Here is a 9,190-nt window from a genome sequence, read left to right on the forward strand (position 1 = left end):
TGCAAATGTCCTGCTCAGATGGTCTGCTATATAATTGCTGGTTCCCGGTAGGTAGGTTGCTGAAAGATTGGCCAGATTCTTCTGCGCCCAATTCATTATTTTGCTCGTCTCCTGAAGCAGAGCTAAGCTCCGAGTTCCCCCCTGTCTCTTTATGTAAGTAACTGCAGTTACATTGTCTATTCTTAATAACACATTCTTCTTGTAGATTAGGAAGTGAAAAGATTTTAGGGCCATAAAAGCCGCTCTCAGCTCTAGGACGTTTGAGGGGACATGATTGCTTTGCTGCATCCATTTCCCTTGCATGTGGATACCGTTGCAGTGAGCCCCCCAACCTGAGCCGCTTGCATCGGAGGTAATCAGTAGTGCCGTTGAAGGCTGAATTTGATGACAGTTCAAAAGATGCTTTTTTGTCGTCCACCAAGTCAAGGACGAAATCACTTGTTCCGGAAGGATTAATATCTGCTTCAAACTTTTCCTGTTCCATTTCCTCAGAAAGTAATTCTGTAGCACCCTCAGGTGCCAATGGGCCCACCTGACCATCAGTATTGTTGACGATAATGTACCTAATAGGCTCATACACTGTCTCGCCGATAACCTCCGTGTTTGTAGGACTTGTAATACTTTCTCCTGAATTAAACAAACTTTTTGTTGAGGCAAAAGGATTTTGTTTTCTGTTGTTATGAATCTGGCTCCTAGGAATATCATGTCTTGCGAGGGAATAAGCTGACTTTTTTTCTAGGTTCACTAACCACCCCAAGTTCTCCAGTGTTGCTAGTAGCTTTTTTTGATGAGAAAGAAGAATATCTTTGGCCTGATTTAGAAGAAGTATATCGTCTAGATAATTGAAAATCCGTAATCCCTGTGTTCTGAGAAAGGCTATTACTGGTAGTAGGACCTTTGTAAAGCATCTTGGGGCCGTAGAGATACCGAATGGTAGTGCCTGGAACTGATAATGCTTCCCTTGGACAGCGAAACGCAGGAATTTTTGGTAACTTTGATTGATTGGGATATGGAGGTATGAGTCTGCCAGATCTACGGATGACATCCAATCGTTCACCTGAATCATGGGAATTATTGATTGTAGGGATTCCATTTTGAAATGTCTTATTTCTATATGACGATTTAGAAACTTTAGATCTAAGACCGGTCTCCAATTGCCTGTTGATTTTGGCACTAAGAATAGTGGTGAATAAATGCCCTTGAATCTTTCCTCTATCGGAACTGGAATTATCGCTCTTGCCTTTTCCAATGATCGGACATAATCTATCAGGATTCGATATTTTCGTTCGTCCCGTGGAACCTTTGTCAGGATGAAACGACTTACGGGAGGGGTTCTGCAGAATCTCCACATATGACCCATCTTTAGTGTTTTCAGAACCCACGGGTCTTCTATGGCCTCCACCCAAGATCCCCAGAAGAGGCGAAGTCTTGCCCCCACCGGCGATTCTTGAGTGGACGCACCCTCAAAACGATTTTTTATTCTGCTGCGTAGAAGGGGTTGTTTTGTTTCTATTACTCCTGAGGAATGCTGACTCTCCAGTTTCTACTAAACTGCTTTCCTGGTCTATATGACCGTGCTTGTTGGAATCTATTTGTAAAGAATCTTCTTGAATTTTGCTTTCTATATTCTTTCGGTTTCCTATCCTGTGGAATTAATCCTGTCTTTCCTACCGTAACTACCGAAATGGCCTTGTCCATGACTGGGCCAAACAGATCAGTTCCATCGTAAGGAATTTTACACCAGTTATGTCTGGACACTTGATCTGCAGACCAAGGCTTTAGCCAGAGTGCTCGCTTCGCTGTGACAGTGTGTAACATCGATCTTGCTGAGGATCTTATGGTGTCTATAGCTGCCTCCCGAACAAAATTACCCGTGAGCTTCAATTCGTCCAATGCCTTTATGATTATATCTTTATCCGTATCTGAATTCAACATGACTTCCACGTTATCTACCCATATCTTTATGGCCTTGGCCAGGGAGGTCAAAGCTATGGCTGGCTTACAAGCCGCTCCCGCAGCCAGAAAGGCCTTCCTTAAATCAGAGTCGATTTTCCTATCTAACGGGTCCTTAAATAGAACTGCGTTATCCATAGGTAGGGTTACGTGTTTCGCTAGTCTCATGATAGATGCATCTACCACAGGAGCCATATCAATAAACTTTGTTTCTTCAATATTCAATGGATAGAGTTTTGAGAATCTCTATTTGATAAGGAAGGTTTTTCTTGCTTTGACCATTCTTTTAGTATTATGTCTTTTATTACTCTCATAAAAGGGAAGGATTTTGGCTTGGACTGTAAGTGCGGATAGTATTTATCCTGCTCCTGCTGTGAATCCTCTTCTTCCTGCCACTCAATTGCTGATTTTATTGCCTCTACGAAAGCTGGCACTAATGCAAAATCAAACCCAATCGGAGGAAGTTCACCCTGAGAACTCGATTCCTCCGATTGGGCTGGCGCAGACGTTGCTGCGGCGACTGTCTGGGACGCTGACATTTTTTGAAAAGTGTCCTGCACTGCTTGTTGTATATAAGTTAATACTTGCTCATTGTCCGCTTCCTTATTACTAGCTAGTTCCGAAAAACAGGATTCGCAGACCCTTTTGTTTGGTAAAGCTAGTTGTGCACAAGACCAGCATAAATCTGGGTCCGGCTTTTTATAACGGGTCATCTCATCCGAGTTAGGGGATTGTGACCTTTCTCTTTGCTGTCTTCCTGGGGAATGGTTAGCAAAACGATACCTCCTGGGAGAAAAGTAATCAGAATCATATCTGTCGTAATATGAGGGGCGTGTGGGAGAACGCCTGTAATCGTAATCATATCTCCTAGGTGATCTTTCCCTGTAATTATCATAATAGCCTCTTCCTGAACGGTGTTCTGGTAAGTAGATTCTAGTGGGGCTTTTCCTGTAATCAAAGTCTCTAGATGCATTCCTTCCTTGAAAGAAGTCCACATGCAGAGAATTTCTTCTAGGAGAATTCGATCTGATTGATTGAAGATAATCTTCATATCTATCTCGAGATTGGGAGCGAGATAAGTTTCTCACAGGAAAGGACTGATTGCTTTTAGCGATCTTACGTCCCTCTTCTCCATCATACGGACTGTGAAAACACAAAAGAAATAAACGTGGTGTTTTCACTAAAAAATCCGTATAAAAAAATGCACAAAAAGATAGAGAGAGAAAGAGCACTCTTTTTAAGTATACTGCCCCAGCAACCAGGTGATCTAAAATAATCCTAAAAAAAAACCAGAACACCCAGTGCATAAACCAGAGATAAGGATACATTTAGTATCCTGTTACCTGGATACCCTAGCAGAAGTGCCTGGCATTGAATCATCCATTTCACCTTAAATACACAAACAAAATTTTCCTCCATCAGTATCATCAATAAGCCATTACCTTTGTCCAGTTGTTCAAAAGGCAAGATGTTATGCTACCTGAATCCGAAGAGGAGTAGGCGACCAGGAAGGTATCTTTCTGCATCAGGAGGCTTTTAGAGGGATAGAAGCGTGGTACCGGCTGCAAGACGCTGCCACCCACGCTGCCTCTCCGCGCTGGCTGTACGATCCTTGCAGTCTCTTCCTGCTTTTTAAAAGGAAGCTGTGCTGGCCAATCCTTTTTCAGCCCAAATCCCGGCTCTCGCAAGAGTTGCAGCGCTCTCGCCCGGTCCATCTTGGATGCTGGCAATCCCTTCCTTGCCATCCAATAGGATTGTTTAAGCAGTTCTCGCGTTAGGTCCTGCGAGATTTCGCTCCCATCAGGCACACAGAGGTAACTTCTCCCCCAGGGCAGTAACACAGCTTCTACCTTTATTTAAAAGGTTTTATAGCCGGTTTTAAAAGCGGAAGAGGCTTAGAAACCGTTACATCAAAATTTACTTCTCCAAAAAGGGAAAAGGAGGAAGAAAAATAAAAATATGTCAAAGAGAACCTGTCCATCGAGGACAGAAAAAAAGAATGGCGGAGGGGGGGGGGGGGGGGGGTGGGATTGTTCAGTCTTATAGAGAAATCTGTCCTATGGGGTCAGGGGGGCGTGGCCTAACCCGTATGTATGCCGCCATGTTTATGCAAGAAAAAGCATTACTATAAGTGCGGAAAAAAGAAAACCCAGGGGACATTACCACCTGAGAGCCGAAGAAAGCACATCTGCAAAGAAGCCCAGAACTCGGTTTGCATACCATTGCTTAGAGAAGCTTAGCGGGTGCTCTCACTTGTAGCACTTTGAACCCCGACATGTAAGGCTGCATTCTGTCGTATGAAAAGATCAAGGTTTTGCCCAGAAGAAGATGCCTAAAAATATGGAACGCTTCACGAATTTGCGTGTCATCCTTGCGCAGGGGCCATGCTAATCTTCTCTGTATCGTTCCAATTTTAGTATATGTGCTGCCAAAGCGAGCACAACGAAGAGCTGTTTCACCAGAGTATATATAACCCGCGCCCTGATACTACCTGCACATTAGGGAGAGTAAAATCAAGAGTCCCTTATAGTTTGGAGGGTGAAAACCTTGCAGAAAGCTGAGCAATAAACAGGAGAGGGCTAAATATTTTGGCTTGGAAATCAAATTTCCTGGCAGAGAAGAGCAATATTGCAACCACTATTGCATACTAATTCAGACAATGTGACAATATTCCATTCCAACGACCAACGATTCGTTTCGGGGCCCTGTGGGGTCCCCTTTGTCAAGGCAACACAAACAGAATGGTGACAGTGAACAAGTGAACCATTCGCCTTATAAGCAGTTTCATAGATACAGACTACACCCCTCATAGATTCAAATCAATTAACATTTGCATACATAAACAAAACCTGTATTGCTCATTTACCACCATCATAACACATAAAACCCCGAATGCAACATTCTGGCAGTTATGTATGTGTGTGGATTATGATACCTGCATATTGGTTTGCTTGATAATCCTGTGGTTCCTGATTGGTACCCGTAATTGGTGGACGTCCGCTAAGGGAGCGCTGTCGGGCGGAATCCCGCCTCTCCCATGATGCATCTGGACAGGGCGGGTATACGTGACTGACATCTCCAAGTATACCTCACCGGATCACGTCCGGAAAGGTTCCCGCCCCTCCTCATGCGTAGGGCCTGTGATGGACTCCATTGCAGAGTCGTCCGTACACTCACGCACTACGCCGATTGTCCTGCCCCCCAACAGGGAAGCCGAAACATGCGGACATGCGTAACAGACCAGGGCTATCCCTGTGTAAATGGTCCGCCTCCAACTCGCTCCGCCTTGCTAAGCCGACGTTACCTTTTGCCGGCACATCCCAAAAGAGGGCGTGCCAGGGTTGCCAAGCAACCCTGGGACACATCCATAAGGGAATCCCCGCTGCATTAAACCAGGTCCGTACTGGCATGGCTACATGTGACAAGTACAAAGTACCGTATTTTTCGGACTATAAGACGCACTTTTTCTCCCCCAAAAGTGGGGAGAAAAAGTTACTGCGTCTTATAGTCCGAATGTAACAATAACTCCCTTCCTTAGTGGTTGTTTCCTTAGGTGGTAAACCCTAAGCAGCATAGGAGAAGCCGCTCTAATTATTCACAATGCTCTTTCTTTGATCTTTAATCCTCCCAAGCCTGCCCCGCAGCAGTGCGATCCACATCGCGTTGTAATTATCCACTATGCTCCTTTGATCTTTAATCCCTCCAGCGTGCCCCGCAGCAGCGCAATCCACATTGCATTGTAATTATTCACAGTGCTCGTTCTTTTATCCGGAATACCCCCCAGCGTGTCCCCCAGCAGCACGTGATCCACAATGTCTCTATGCGCATAGGAAAGCCGCTGTCATCATCACAATGTTACTTCTTTGAACTTGCCCAGCGTCAGCCCTGTCAGCCCCGCAGCTCGATCCCAGCTGACAAATAACAGATACACTTCAGCCGCTATAGCGGCAGTCCTCAGAGGCTTCCGTACTTGCATAGGTTGTGTGGCAGACTCAGACCCTGAAACAATAGGTCTGTATTTAAGGGGAGCCACACCCTTATGTATTTTTGGGAGGCCATAAATGACCGGAATTTGTGGATACTCGCATAGCAAATACCCCCTAGTTTCGGAAGTAATCCATCCTTGTTGATATCCACTCTCAACCAGCAAAGTTATTTTCTCAAGAACAGAGTTAGTGGGGTTCGACAGGATTCTCTTATAGCTTGCTGCATCACCCAACATTTCAAACATTGCTCCACGATATTCCCCATAATCCAACACGACTATGGCCCCACCCTTGTCCGCTGGCTTAACTATGATGGATTTATCATCCTTCAGATTCTTGAGGGCATCTCTTTCACTTTTCGTCATATTGTGTTTAGGATGAGTCACACTGATTGACTGTGAAACCTCATATTTCAAAGTTTGTATATATGTTTCGATTGAGGGAAGTTGACCAGGTGGTATAAAATTACTTTTCAATCTAAAAGGTATAGTTGGTGCCACCCTCTCAACTGTGCCTTCCTTGTAGAAATGTTGCTTGAGCTTGAGGTTGCGTTCATCGGTATCTGAACATACTGACTTCAAAGTCAAACTTATCAAAATTTGAAGAAGGACAGAATGACAATCCTCTTGATAAAACCTGATTCTCTTCAAGAGAAAGGACTCTGTGTGATAGATTAACTATCGGTATTTCTGCTGTCTGGTTTGTACCGGGGAGTACTGGTGCACCCTTGGTTTTTCTGCCCCTCCTGAGTCTCCGCCTATGGCTCCCTCCTGAAAAGGGCGCTGTTGGGGCCTATCTGATGGTCCGGCGGCACTATCACTGTCTGAAGTGGGATTCTCACTTAGAAAATCACTCCCCTGGCCTTTGGGTTTCTGTGGTTTAGGCTTCCTGGGGCGGAAAGGTTTCCTAGGAAACCTTGGGGGAAAACGTGGGTACGCACCTTCTCTAATCCCACTCAGCCAAGGGTAAACACGTCCCTCCTGGTAATCCTGGTTGACCAGCTTGAACTTATCTCTCTTGTATTGTCTCTGCTGTTCGATATATTTATCTATGTCAGAGTCCAGTTGTTCCAGATTTTTCTGAAGATTAGTCTCCTTGCCGGATTTCAGTTTATGTTGGATGTGTGAATTAACTTTCCCTATCTCCTTGTTGGTGCCGGCTAACAAGACCTTGACTTCCTCAATCACCATGAGCATATAATTCAAGGAATGCTGTGTGGAGAGTGCACACCAGCGCACGCAGAATTCGTGTTTGTGGCGGCTGATGGTTGGTTGTATTTGCAACCTAAATCCCTTAGGAATTTTTTTCAATTTATAGTATTGAGATAGCGTCTGACCATGAAGTTCCAGATCAGCCTTACGTTTCTTGAGTCGTCTCAGTTCCTTAAGCAAATCTGTTGTGGTTTCACCACCAAACGCCATGTCAGTGTCGGCAAAGAGGATAGAGTCAACCTCTGCTTGTGTATAGGTGAACGGCTCAAATGGTTCTGCACTGGGATCCATCTGGAGAGACAATTGCTCCTCTACTGTGTGACACTCCGTATACATCAACGGTCACTGATGGTGTCCGTCACCACGGTACAATCACTACCTGGTGATCTTGTAAGAACAATCCAATCAACAACCCGGACCAATATCTAGAGGTAGTACTGTCCACGTTCACAGCAATATCTCCTGATAGATGAAATACTGAAAAACCAGCACCCCCCACTCGCAGGGATGCTGGACTGAGGATTTTCCACTGCGTCCTGTGTTGCTACTTCAAGTTGTCATCAACAGTCTTCAATGTGGGTGCTAATCTTGTGAGGAAATTGCATAAATCGATAGAAGATTGCACACCACTCAGTTGAGGTGCAGGGACCCATCTAAGTCTGTTCCGCATGTCCGCATGTTTCTGCTTCCCTGTTGGGGGGCGGGACAATCGGCGTAGTGCGTGAGTGTACGGATGACTCTGCAATGGAGTCCATCACAGGCCCTATGCATGAGGAGGGGCGGGAACCTTTCCGGACGTGATCCGGTGAGGTATACTTGGAGATGTCAGTCACGTATACCCTCCCTGTCCAGATGCATCATGGGAGAAGCGGGATTCCGCCCGACAGCGCTCCCTTAGCGGACGTCTTAGCGGACGTCCACCAATTAGGGGTACCAACCAGGAACCACAGGATTATCAAGCAAACCAATATGCAGGTACCATAATCCACACACATACATAACTGCCAGAATGTTGCATTCGGGGTTTTATGTGTTATGATGGTGGTAAAAGAGCAATACAGGTTTTGTTTATGTATGCAAATGTTAATTGATTTGAATCCATGAGGGGTGTAGTCTGTATCTATGTAACTGCTTAAAAGGCGAATGGGTCACTTGTTCACTGTCACCATTCTGTTTGTGTTGAGTTGACAAAGGGGACCCCACGGGGCCCCGAAACGAATCGTTGGTCGTTGGAATGGAATATTGTCACATTGTCTGAATAAAAGCTTGGAAGTTTATCCTTTGAGTGTGCGGACCTCTTGGATTTGATCGGTATATGACTTAGATGGGTCCCTGCACCTCAACTGAGTGGTGTGCAATCTTCTATCGATTTATACTATTGCATCTTGGGTACTAGCCGAAGGTGAATAAATTATGCTAATCATCTAGTGGGCGGGGATTCCTCTCTTTCCACCCACTGTAGGAAATGACAAGGAGCCCAGGCTACCTAGAAAAGTGTTCCACTTGACAAGAGATCGGTAGGTGATAAAGCATTACTATAAGTGCGGCAAAAAGGAAACCCAGGGGACATTACCACCTGAGAGCCGAAGAAAGCACATCTGCAAAGAAGCCCAGAGCTCGGTTTGCATACCATTGCTTAGAGAAGCTTTGCGGGTGCTCTCACATGTAGCACTTTGAAGCCCGACATGTAAGGCTGCGTTCTGTCATATGAAAAGGTCAAGGTTTTGCCCAGAGGAAGATGCCTAAAAATATGGAATGCTTTACGAATTTGCGTTTCATCCTTGCGCAGGGGCCATGCTAATCTTCTCTGTATCGGTCCAATTTTTGTATATGTGCTGCCGAAGCGAGCACAACTAAGGGCTGTTTCACCAGAGTATATATACCCCGTGCCCTGATACTACCTGCACATTAGGGAGAGAAAAATCAAGAGTCCCTTATAGTTTGGAGGGTGAAAACCTTGCAGAAAGCTGAGCAATAAACAGGAGAGGGCTAAATATTTTGGCTTGGAAATCAAATTTCCTGGCAGAGAAGAGCAATATT

At 45.1% G+C, this 9,190-nt stretch overlaps 2 non-coding genes across 2 annotated transcripts; both read right to left on the reverse strand.

Annotated features, from left to right (window-relative positions):
• Positions 1-4,287: 4,287 nt before the first annotated feature.
• Positions 4,288-4,394, reverse strand: LOC137555073 (U6 spliceosomal RNA). Its single transcript, XR_011027777.1, has one exon. It is a non-coding gene; the product is annotated as a U6 spliceosomal RNA (small nuclear RNA).
• Positions 4,395-8,894: 4,500 nt separating this feature from the next.
• Positions 8,895-9,001, reverse strand: LOC137555084 (U6 spliceosomal RNA). The gene has a single exon (XR_011027788.1). It is a non-coding gene; the product is annotated as a U6 spliceosomal RNA (small nuclear RNA).
• Positions 9,002-9,190: the final 189 nt, after the last annotated feature.

The sequence above is a fragment of the Hyperolius riggenbachi genome, chromosome 2, assembly GCF_040937935.1.
Source record: "Hyperolius riggenbachi isolate aHypRig1 chromosome 2, aHypRig1.pri, whole genome shotgun sequence".
NCBI classification, from domain to species: Eukaryota; Metazoa; Chordata; class Amphibia; order Anura; family Hyperoliidae; genus Hyperolius; species Hyperolius riggenbachi.